This window comes from Somniosus microcephalus, chromosome 14, assembly GCF_052327205.1.
Source record: "Somniosus microcephalus isolate GS21.2 chromosome 14, FLI_Smic_1.0, whole genome shotgun sequence".
Lineage (NCBI taxonomy): Eukaryota > Metazoa > Chordata > Chondrichthyes > Squaliformes > Somniosidae > Somniosus > Somniosus microcephalus.
In genome coordinates, this window is record NC_141000.1 from 84,223,633 (window position 1) to 84,236,147 (window position 12,515).

Here is a 12,515-nt window from a genome sequence, read left to right on the forward strand (position 1 = left end):
GTGCATCATGTGGATTTGTAAGTATGTTGTTGTGGTGGAGCCACTGAATGACTCTGGGCAATTGTATATAATTCCCTTTAACGATGTTCTAACACCAGCCTAAGCCTGTACCATTGTGTTAGACATTACTTTGTTTTGTATATAGTGTTTGTATGCACGGGGTGTGGCCCCTTTAAGAGCGCGGGAAAACGCGGGCAAACGCAATGACGTCACGTCGCAAACCACGTGACTGCCCAAGCAGTCCTCGTGGAATCTCCATCTTGTTAAGACCTGTTTTCGTGGTTCTCCTGTATCGATCTCATCAAACTGTTTGAACTCGTTTAGTTTTACATTAAAGACCTGTTTGATTGATCTCCTGAGTCGACCTCAGTTATTAGTTAGGAATTCGTCAATTCCTACATTGGTGACCCCGTTTTTTTTGAATGTTTTTCGCAAAAAGGACACAGCATGGAGGCCAACGCCGTTTCGCTGAAGCTACCGCAGTTCTGGGAGCAGCAAGCAACCTCGTGGTTCATTCAGGTCGAGGCTCAATTTGCCCTGAGGGACATCATTGCGGATCAGACCAGATATCTCTATGTGGTCTCCGCCCTCGATGGCTCTACTGCCTCACGGATCATCAGCCTCCGAGAACCCTCCAACAGAGCACAAGTATGAAACCCTCAAGGCGGGTTGCTGCAAATTTTCGGGCTCACTAAATCGGAGCGCGCCCGTCGACTGCTCGTTATGCCCGGGCTCGGGGACTCCAAGCCTTCGGAGTTAATGAGCCAAATGCTCGCTCTCCTTGGCTCCGAACCGGAATGCTTCCTATTCTGGGAATTATTCCTCAGCCAGCTACTGGAACAGGTGCAAGCTGCTCTGGCCAGATCCGAAGTTGAGGACTGCGCAGCACTCGCGGCAGAGGCGGACAAAATTTTCGCAGTTACTCAGCAGTACTGCACCGCCACGAGACACCCATGCCCCACAGGCGCCGCCCCAGCTTGTCAGCCTGCTGGGCTGTGTTCCTACCACGTGCAGTTCGGCGCGAAAGCGAGACGTTGCCGCCCTCCCTGCAGTTTCCATCAAAAAAAAACGACTACGACCACCGAGGAACGGGTCTAATGGGCACCTCGCGGCCGCGATGGCGATCGGCAACGCAGGCAAGTTGCTGTTTATCACCGATACTCTCTCCGGTCATCATTTTCTGTGCAACACCGGGGCGCAGTGCAGCATATTACCCGCGTCCGCCCTCGATGTGCAGACTGGGATTCATGGCCTCGCCCTTGAAGCGGCCAATGGCGCAGCAATTCGGACCTTCGGCAGACGGCGGGTGCAGTTGTGTTTTGGGGGCCAACGTTTCCACTGGGAGTTTGTGACGGCCAAGGTTTCGCAACCCATTCTCGGCACGGATTTCCTGTGCGCCAACAGCCTCCTGGTTGACGTGAGGAACCGACGGTTGATCAACGCGGCAACTTTTCATTCTATCCCTTGTTACCGCAGTAACACTAAGTCGTGCACCGTCGCCTGTGCTTTTCCGGCTCCGGATGAGTTCGCTCGCCTGCTCGGCGAATTCCCCGACCTGACAAGACCCACGTTCTCCTCCACGGCCACGAATCATGGTGTGGAACACCACATCACCACCAACAGCCCCCCGGTCTACACGCGGGCCCGGCGCCTGGAACCTGGCAAGATGGCGGTCGCAAAAGTGGAGTTCGCGACCATGGAACGGTTAGGGATTATTTGCCGGTCGAACAGTCCCTGGGCTTCACCCCTCCACATCGTCCCGAAGCCTGGCAGTGGATGGCGGCCATGCGGCGACTATCGACGCCTAAACGACGCCACCACTCCTGATCGGTATCCAATCCCCCATATCCAGGATTTCTCCGCCCATTTGGCAGGGAATACTGTCTTCTCGAAAGTCGACCTCGTCCAGGGCTACCACCAGGTCCCCGTTCATCCCCAAGACGTTCAGAAGACCGCAGTCATCACCCCATTCGGCCTTTGAGTTTTTAAGAATGCCGTTTGGCTTAAAGAATGCTGCCCAGGCTTTCCAATGCCTGATGGACTCCGTGCTGCGGGACCTCAAGTTCCTCTTTGTCTATCTGAACGATATTCTCATTGCCAGTCCCACCAAAGAAGAACACATCTGTCACCTACGCACCCTTTTTCGGCGTCTCAGCCAACATGGCCTGATTATCAGCCCGGCCAAGTGTCAGTTTGGCCTGCAACAAATTGATTTCCTGGGGCATCGCATCACTTCAGAGGGAGCGGTTCCTTTACAAGCAAAGGTAGAGGCGGTGACATCCTTTCCACGCCTGCAAACCATTAAGGCCCTGCAGGAATTCCTAGGCATGGTAAACTTTTACCACCGTTTCGTGCCTAAGGCAGCACTACTCATGCAGCCCCTGTACGAGGCCCTCAAGGGCAAGACTGGCAAAGATAAGGTAGACTGGACGGATGACATGGCCCGGGCGTTCGCCGACACCAAAAGCGCCTTGGCCAATGCGACTATGCTGGCGCACCCGCTGCCAGGAGCCACCATCGCCCTCACCACCGACGCGTCAAACTATGCAATCGGCACCGTGCAAGAGCAGTGGGTGAACGGGACCTGGCAGCCGTTGGAATTCTTCAGCCGTCAACTACGGCGGAACGAGAGAACGTATAGCACGTTCGACTGGGAGTTGCTCGCTCTTTTTCTGGCCATCCGCCATTTTCGCTTCTTCCTGGAAGGACGTCCCTTCACCGCCTTCGTGGACCATAAGCCGCTCACCTTCGCCATGGCCAAGACCGCCGAACCGTGGTCATCCCGACAGCAACGTCAACTGACCTACATATCCGAGTTCACCACGGATATACAGCACGTGGCCGGTAAGGACAACCTGGTGGCAGAATTCGTCAATTCCTACATTGTAAGTATATCATTTTTTTAAATTTAAATTTCCTAGCAGGTTTGTTGCTACTGAATTTCGGAGGCAGATGCTATCATTCATCATGCTCACAGCTGAGACTTCATCTTGGCTCACCACAGCCCTACTTAAAACAACTGAAAATGACCATCACTTAATTCCCAAAAGCAGCTGCAGGTGGGCCCTAACAGTCATTTGGGCCTTATTTTCCTATTTTTATGCCAAATTTGCTTAGTAATTTCAGTATCGTAAAGCACAGCTTTGCTAGAGAATATTAAAAGGAGACAGCTTGATTTTGCAAGATTCCATTGTAAACTAGCTCTTCAATTAACTAAATGGACAAATCAAGGACACATTTACATCCACTTCCACTCAAAGTAATTGATATGTACAATTCTAAACGACAAGAGTCTGTGGGTAGCCGCTGAAGCTATATAGGTGGAAGAAAGTTCAAAAACAGTAATGTCATTAATATTTTCAGTAAAATAGTTTTTAAAATTCTGTAAGATTCTCAAGACTTTATTTTCTGGGATGATTCATAGCAGAAGCACTCTTTCCTGGTGGGGAATTGTACCACCTGTGTTTCTTTTGTTTGATGTTTGTAAGTAACATGTTAAATGATGCTGTATGGACCATTGGATTGCAATTGTTTGTCTAACTCAGAAGTGAATTCTGTGATATTGGAAGACCTTGATTTATAAATACTATCCTTTTTGAAATTTAATATTTTTAGCATAATTTGTACCTTGGCTATATCAATTGAGTATTTAAACCAGAGAAATAATTATTGGAATTGGATTATACCAGTCCTGTGTCAATCTTAGCTAACATCCTAATGATCCAGCTTTGTCAAAGGGTTTATGTCCTATTACATGATTGTTAGAATGATGCTTGTCGTAAAATTCGGTCAGCACAAAATTGCTGGGTGTCCAGTGTATGGAGTACTAGAAAGTGAAGAATCTGCATAAACAGGTCATCAGACAAGTTAATCATTTTGTTCAAAAGAACTGATGCGCATCAGCACTCTCATAGAATCATAGAATGGTTACAGCACAGAAGGAGGCCATTCGCCTGTCGAGCCCATGCCAGCTCTCTGCAAGAGTACTCCAACTAGTCCGACTCCCCTACCCTTTCCCTGTAGCCCTGCAAATTTTTTTCCTTCGGGTACTTATCCAATTCCCTTTTGAAAGCCACGATTGAATCTGCCTCCACCACCCTCTCAGGCAGTGCATTCCAGATCCTAACCACTCACTGCGTAAAACGGTTTTTCCTCATGCCGCCTTTGGTTCTTTTGCCAATCACCGTGAATCTGTGTCCTCTGGTTCTCGACCCTTCTGCCAATGGGAACAGTTTCTCTCTATCTACTCTGTCTAGACCCCCCTCATGATTTTGAACACCTCTATCAAATCTCCTCTCAACCTTCTCTGTTCTAAGGAGAACATCCCCAACTTCTCCCGTCTATCCCCATAACTGAAGTCCCTCATCCCTTGAACCATTCTTGTAAATCTTTTCTGCACCCTCTCTAAGGCCTTCACATCCTTCCTAAAGTGCAGCACCCAGAATTGGACACAATACTCCAGTTGAGGCTGAACCAGTGTTTTATAAAGGCTCATCATAACTTCCTTGCTTTTGTACTCTATGCCTCTATTTAAGAAGCCCAGTATCTCGTATGCTTTTTTAAACTGCTGTCTCAACCTGCCCTGCCACCTTCAACGATTTGTGCACATACACCCCCAGGTCTCTCTCTTCATGCACCCCTTTAGAATTGTACCCTTTAGTTTATATTGCCTCTCCTTGTTCTTCCTACCAAAATGTATCACTTTGCACTTTTCTGCGTTAAATTTAATCTGCCACGTGTCCGCCCATTCCACCAGCCTGCCTGTGTCCTCTTGAAGTCTATCACTATCCTCCTCACTGTGAGGATGAAACATAGTGGTACCATTATTCAGATTCCATCTCCAACTACAACTATCTAGTTATTTTACTGTATGAGGAAAATGTAAAAGATTATACGCATACAGTAAAACCTTTTAAATTAAAGCTACTAAATTAGCTTTAATTCAGAAGATTTTAGTTTATAAGCCTTGACTGAATTTTGGGTAGTAGATTTAGTGATTAAAACTGCAAGTTAATAGACCATAATTTGCTGTCAAAATAACAGTGAGGCTAAAGGCACTTGCCGCTATTTATGCGTAAATGGTACAGTAACTTCAGGCAAGGAGCAGATGCATGGTTAGACTCAAATATCCAAAAGTTGCTGTCTGAGTTGCACCGCTCCGCTGTTAGTTTTGTGAAAATGTCATCTCGCTGTCTGCCTCCCCATTGCCATGCATTGAACGGCGTGAAGTTGTTGTACTTGCATGTTAGATATGAACTAAACTCGCCACAGATAGTTAATTCTTGTCCACTTCAGTCTAAATACCCTTTTAACAATGTGACAAGTGCTAATTACTGCCAGTCAACCTCTCTGGCACTGAAAATTATCTATTACAAGTGTGAAGTCTCATTTCTTCTGGTACTTAATTGTTGTTGGAGATTTTAAAAATGTAAAATTTTAAATTACATATGTTTCTTCCTTTTTCTTTCTGTCTCTTTTTTCTCTCTCTCTTATTCCAATCTTTCCTTCCAAGAACATAAGAACATAAGAAATAGGAGCAGGAGTAGGCCAATCGGCCCCTCGAGCCTGCTCCACCATTCAATAAGATCATGGCTGATCTGATCCTAACCTCAAATCTTCTATCACTGTGCATCCACCCGAACCCATGTGATCTCCCGGGAGAGGCGAAAAACCAGATAAAGACCCAATGGCCAATTTGGGAGAAAAAAATCTGGGAAATTCCTCTCCGACCCATCTAGGCGATCGAAATTTTTCCAGGAGATCACTCTGTCCCTATATTTTCTACAGTACTTACCTTCTGTAAAGGCGATCTCCACCCCAGCCAGGAACAGGAATAAAACCATCTCCTGAAATCTAACACAGAATTAGAACACAGTAGGAGCAGAACCAGGCTACACGGCCCCTGGGCCCACTCCACTACCCACAGGGCCATGACCATTCCGAACCTAGACTCATGTCCAATTTCCTGCCCGCTCCCCGTAACCCTTAATTCCCTTTACTTCTAGGAAACTATCTATTTCTGTTTTAAATTTATTTAATGATGTAGCTTCCACAGCTTTCTGGGGCAGCAAATTCCACAAACCTACCACCCTCTGAGTGAAGAAGTTTCTCCTCATCTCAGTTTTGAAAGAGCAGCCCCTTATTTTAAGATTATGCCCCCTAGTTCTAGTTTCACCCATCATTGGGAACATCCTCACCGCATCCACCCGATCAAGCCCCTTCACAATCTTATATGTTTCAATAAGATCGCCTCTCATTCTTCTGAACTCCAATGAGTAGAGTCCCAATCTACTCAACCTCTCCTCATATGACCACCCCCTCATCCCCGGGATTAACCGAGTGAACCTTCTTTGTACTGACTCGAGAGCAAGTATGTCTTTTCTTAAGTATGGACACCAAAACTGTATGCAGTATTCCAGGTGCGGTCTCACCAATACCTTGTACAACTGCAGCAATACCTCCCTGTTTTTATATTCCATCCCCCTAGCAATAAAAGCCAACATTCCATTGGCCTTCTTGATCACTTGCTACACCTGCATACTAACTTTTTGAGTTTCGTGCACCAGGACCCCCAGATCCCTTTGTACTACAGTACTTTCCAGTTTCTTGCCATTAAGATAATAACTTGCTCTATGATTTTTCCTGCCAAAGTGCATAACCTCACACTTTCCAGTATTGTATTCCATCTGCCAAATCTCTGCCCACTTACTTAGCCTGTCTATGTCCCTTTGCAGGTTTTTTATGTCCTCCTCACTCACTACTTTCCGTCCCATCTTTGTATCATCTGCAAACTTTGATATGTTACACTCGGTCCCCTCCTCCAAATCGTTAATATAGATTGTAAAGAGTTGGGGACCCAGCACTGACCCCTGCGGAACACCACTAGTTACTGGTTGCCAATCTGAGAACGAACCATTTATCCCAACTTTCTGCTTTCTGTTAGAGAGCCAATCCTCCACCCACGCCAGAATATTACCCCCAATCCCGTGATTTTTTATCTTGAGCAATAATCTTGTGTGGCACCTTGTCAAATGCCTTTTGGAAGTCTAAATACACTACGTCCACTGGTTCCCCTTTATCCACCCTGTATGTTACTTCCTCAAAAAACTCCAGCAAATTTGTCAAACATGACTTCCCCTTCATGAAACCATGCTGAGTTTGTCCTATTAAATTATGTTTATCCAAATGTCCCGTTACTGTCTCCTTAATAATGGACTCTAACATTTTACCAACAACAGATGTTAGGCTAACAGGTCTATAGTTTCCAGCCTTCTGCCTACTACCCTTTTTAAATAAGGGTGTTACATTAGCAGTTTTCCAATCTGCCGGGACCTTTGCTGAGTCCAGTGAGTTTTGGAAAATTATTACCAATGCATCCACAATCCCTACCGCTACTTCCCTCAAGACCCTAGGATGCAAGCCATCAGGTCCAGGGGATTTATCCGCCTTGAGTCCCATTATTTTACCAAGTACCACTTCCTTAGTGATTTTAATCGTATTTAGTTCCTCCCCCCCTAGAGCCCCCTGTTTGTCCAGTGTTGGGATATTCTTAGTGTCCTCTACTGTAAAGACTGATACAAAATAATTGTTCAGTGTTTTTGCCATCTCCATGTTTCCCACCATTAATTTCCCAGTCTCATCCTCTAAGGGACCAACATTTACTTTAGCCACCCTTTTTCTTTCTATATAACTATAGAAACTTTTACTGTCTGTTTTTATATTTTTTGCTAATTTACTTTCATAATCTACCTTCCCTTTCTTAATCAATCTTTTAGTTATTTTTTGCTGTCTTTTAAAGACTTCCCAATCTTCCATCCTCCCACTAGATTTGGCTACCTTATATGCCCTTGTTTTTAGTCGGATACTATCCTTAATTACTTTACTTAGCCATGGATGGCTATCTTTTCTCTTACACCCTTTTTTCCTCAGCGGAATATATATTTTTTGGAAGTTGTAAAATAACTCCTTAAATGTACACCACTGATCATGTACCGTCTTACCCTTTAATCTATTTTCCCAGTCCACTCTAATCAATTCCGCTCTCATACCTTCATAGTCTCCTTTATTCAAGCTCAGCACGCTTGTTTGAGATCCAACCTTCTCACCCTTTACTTGAATATGGAACTCAACCATGTTATGGTCACTCATTCCAAGGGGATTCTTTACTAGGACATTTTTAATTAATCCTGTCTCATTACACAGGACCAAATCTAAGGTTGCTTGCCCCCTGGTCGGTTCAGTTACATACTGCTCAAGAAACCCATCCCTAATACACTCAATGAACTCATCCTCAAGGCTGCTCTGCCCAATTTGATTTGTCCAGTTAACATGATAATTAAAATCCCCCATAATTATAGCTGTTCCCTTATTACAAGCCTCAACTATTTCCTGATTAATACTCCATCCAACAGAGTTGCAACTGTTCGGAGGCCTATAGACTACACCCACTAGTGTTTTTTTCCCCTTATTATTCCTTATCTCCACCCAAACTGTTTCACTATCCTGCTCCTTTGACCCAATATCATTTCTCTGTATTATAGTGATTCCTTCCTTTATTAACATAGCCACCCCACCTCCTCTCCCTTCCTGCCTGTCCTTCCTGATTGTTAAATAACTTGGTATGTTTAATTCCCAGTCATGGTCACCCTGCAGCCATGTTTCTGTAATGGCCACAAGATCATACCCATATGTCGTTATTTGTGCCGTTAACTCATTCATTTTGTTACGAATGCTACGTGCATTCAGATAAAGAACTTTCAAATATGTTTTGTAACACTTAGTTCCTGTTTTTTCCCTTTTTAGTACTTTACTTTTTGCTCCATACCTTCTGTCCCTTCCTGACACATTCTGTTTTTTAATTCCCCCACTGCTACCTAAGTCTATGACCTTCTCTGTTGTCATTTCTATTATTTGCTCTCTAGAAACCTCCCCCCCACTAATTAGTTTAAAGCCCTCTCTACAGCCCTAGTTATATGATTCGCCAGGACTCTAGTCCCAGCACTGGCCAAGTGGAGTCCATCCCAATGGAACAGCTCCCTCCTGTCCCAGTATTGGTGCCAGTGTCCCAAGAAGCAAAACCCATTTCTCCCACACCAGTCTTTGAGCCACGCATTTAACTCTTTAATTTTATTTATCCTAGCCATATTCGCTCATGGCTCAGGTAATAACCCAGAGATTATTACCCTTGAGGTTCTGTTTTTTAATTTGACCCCTAGCTGCTCATACTCCTTTAACAGAACCGTCTTCCTTGTCCTATCTACGTCGTTTGTACCAACATGGACCACGACAACTGGATCCTCCCCCTCCCACTCCAAGTTTCTTTCCAGCCCAGAAGAGATGTCCTTAACCCTCACACCAGGCAGGCAACACAGCCTTCGGGACTCCCGCTCTTGACTGCAGAGAACCCTATCTATCCCCCTAATAATACTATCCCCTACCACTACAACATTTCTTTTTACTCCCTCCACTTGAATGGCCCCCTGTACCATGGTGCTGTGGCCAGGTTGCTCATCCTCCCTGCAGTCCCCACTCCCGCCCTCACAGGGAGTAAGAACCTCGATCCTGCTGGACAAGAACAAGGGCTGTGTCTCCTTCAACACTGCATCCTGGATCCCTGTACCTTCCTCACTCGTAGTCACACCGTCCTGTCCCTGACCACAGACTACATCTACAGTAATTAACTTCATAGGTGTGACCATCTCCTGAAACATAGAGTCCAGGAACTTCTCCCCCTCCCTGATGTGTCGCAGTGTCTGAAGCTCGGTCTCAAGCTCCATAACATGGAACTTGAGTTCCTCTAGCAGCAAACACTTGTCGCAGATGTAATCACCGTGAGCCTCAATGGGAACCACCGGCTCCCACATCTCGCAACAGTAACACATCACCTGCTCCATTCTACATAATTAATTAAATGTCTTATTATTAATTATGAAGACCCTGCCCGGATATAGATGATAATGTCACACCACTATTCAAAGGACTTACCAACTTAAAGGTATAAAAGAGAAGAGAAGGAAGAAAACCAACCAACCAGCTGATCACCAACCTCCTCCTTGAATACTGTCTGTGGAGCCTGTTTGGTTGACTCGTCTCGCTGCTCTGCCTCCGCAGTGTTGTCCAAGCCTGGGAGTGGGGAACAAAACAGAGCAAAAAACACACCCTCACCTCCCACTTATCCGAACTCTCCCACTTAGCAAAACTCCAGCACCACTCAATGCCCAAGGCACTCTGTGCACTGCACTAGCCCCTCCCCTTTTATACCCAGATTCTACTTCCGGTTTAAACTGCCCAAGAGTTTAAAAAACCCTTAAAAAATTAAACTTACTTCAAATAATTGACTTCTTAACACACTAAAATTCACAAAATACACTTAAATGATTTTTCTCCCACTTAGCAAAACTCCAGCACCACTCAATGCACAAGGCACTCCGTGCACTGCACTAGCCCCTCCCCTTTTATACCCGGATTCTACTTCCGGTTTAAACTGCCCAAGAGTTTAAAAAACCCTTAAAAAATTAAACTTACTTCAAATAATTGACTTCTTAACACACTAAAATTCACAAAATACACTTAAATGATTTTTCTCCCACTTAGCAAAACTCCAGCACCACTCAATGTACAAGGCACTCCGTGCACTGCACTAGCCCCTCCCCTTTTATACCCGGATTCTACTTCCGGTTTAAACTGCCTAAGAGTTTAAAAAACCCTTAAAAAATTTAACTTACTTCAAATAATTGACTTCTTAACACACTAAAATTCACAAAATACACAAATGATTTTTCTCCCACTTAGCAAAACTCCAGCACCACTCAATGCACAAGGCACTTCCCTCTCTTTATTTCTCTTCCTGTACCTGATTTGACATTGAATTCACCCATTCTAATTTACACTTCCTCCTCAGTCCTTGTGCTGTTAAGTTCACAATCCTTCAATCTGATTGCTTGCCCTGTTCACTCAGGTCCCAGGTGCCCTGTTTCCCTCACTGCAATGTTATCAGTTCGCACTTTCAGCAACTTGCCATGCAAAAAGTTTCAAAATCCAAATGCGCGAGGGCAAGTCTAACGAATGGCAGACACCGTTAGATGACCTGCTACAGCAAATTATGGCCTGATAACTCTACAAAGTTGTTAGTCTGACATATGCATGCTCATCACAGAGCACTCATCTAATAACATTTAGCACTCTAACAATGTCCCTGTTAGAAGCTTCCAAGCTTTTGTTCATAATTTTCATTGTTTAGCACACTTACACTATAGAACATAATGGCACCTTTCAGGGTGGTGAACCTTCCATTGAGGGAGAACCAAGTAATCACTGAGTTTAATAGTTTCTTGGCAGCAGAGCTCTCATGCTGCCTATAGAATGCTAATTTATTCCATTTGATAACAGTCCTCTGAGTGTTCCTTCACTTGCTTATTTTATGGTTTCATGCCCTGTTGTTCTGTTTTGGATTGAATGCATTATATCTATTCCCTTCATTATTAAAATTTTTTAAATCAAGTCTCCCCTCAAACTTATTTTAAGGAGAACATTTTATTTTGAATTCCTTAATTTATCTATCAGTCCATTTCACACGTTTTCCAAAGACAACTTTCTACTGACACTGGAACAAGGTTTGATCGGTTTTCATTTTTAATTTCTTCATTTATCTTTCAACTATTTGGTTCAATTCTCGTGTAACTTTGTATTTGAAGTCAAATACAGGAGATTCCCTGGCTGTTTCCTCTGACAAAAATGATTGATAGGCTGGTTAGTTGAACATGACTGAACACTAAACAGCAAATGTTTTTAAGCTCTGAAATCTATTCTCATTTGTTATCGACCAGCCTTAATAATAAACGTGACATGGTGTTTGAAGTGAGATTATTTATTACACAAAATGTACCATTCCCAACAAAACTAGATGGTTGATAATCTAGTAACTGGTAAAGCTATAAGAGAATATGGTACAATTATGAGATTGCATCACATCTCATATGTGACAGACACTGAGAATACTTGATGGTCTTCAGTGTGCAAAGATGAAGAGAAGACTGATATAAAGGTTGCTCTTATTCAGATGGAACAATTCTGCATTGGAGAAAGCAATGAAACCTATGAACTCTGTGGGCTTGAAAATCTGATCTGGCTCAATGGTGGAGTGAGGGCGGGCCTGTTGAACAGAGCCGTACTTTCATGGGGGTGAACTTCCTTGGACCTTCTGCTCCACTGCTGAAAATTTGGCCGAAACCCTGCTTATTACATAAGTGTTGTTTCTGCCAAACTTCCACTGAAATTATGGCAGCAGAGTGGGAGAAGCTCCGAGGAAATTCCCGCACCCCACTCGCCATCCCACCACCGCCACCCCCCCCCAACAACATGTCTCAGCAAAGTGTCCAAAGTCCAGAAATCAGAGCAAAGGCAAAATGCAACAGCTTATTGTAGATGAAACTACACATGATGACACATATGAAAGTTAATTTTTTTAAATTGTAGTTGGATCTGTATATGGAGGGTTAAGAGTGAAGTGATTGACA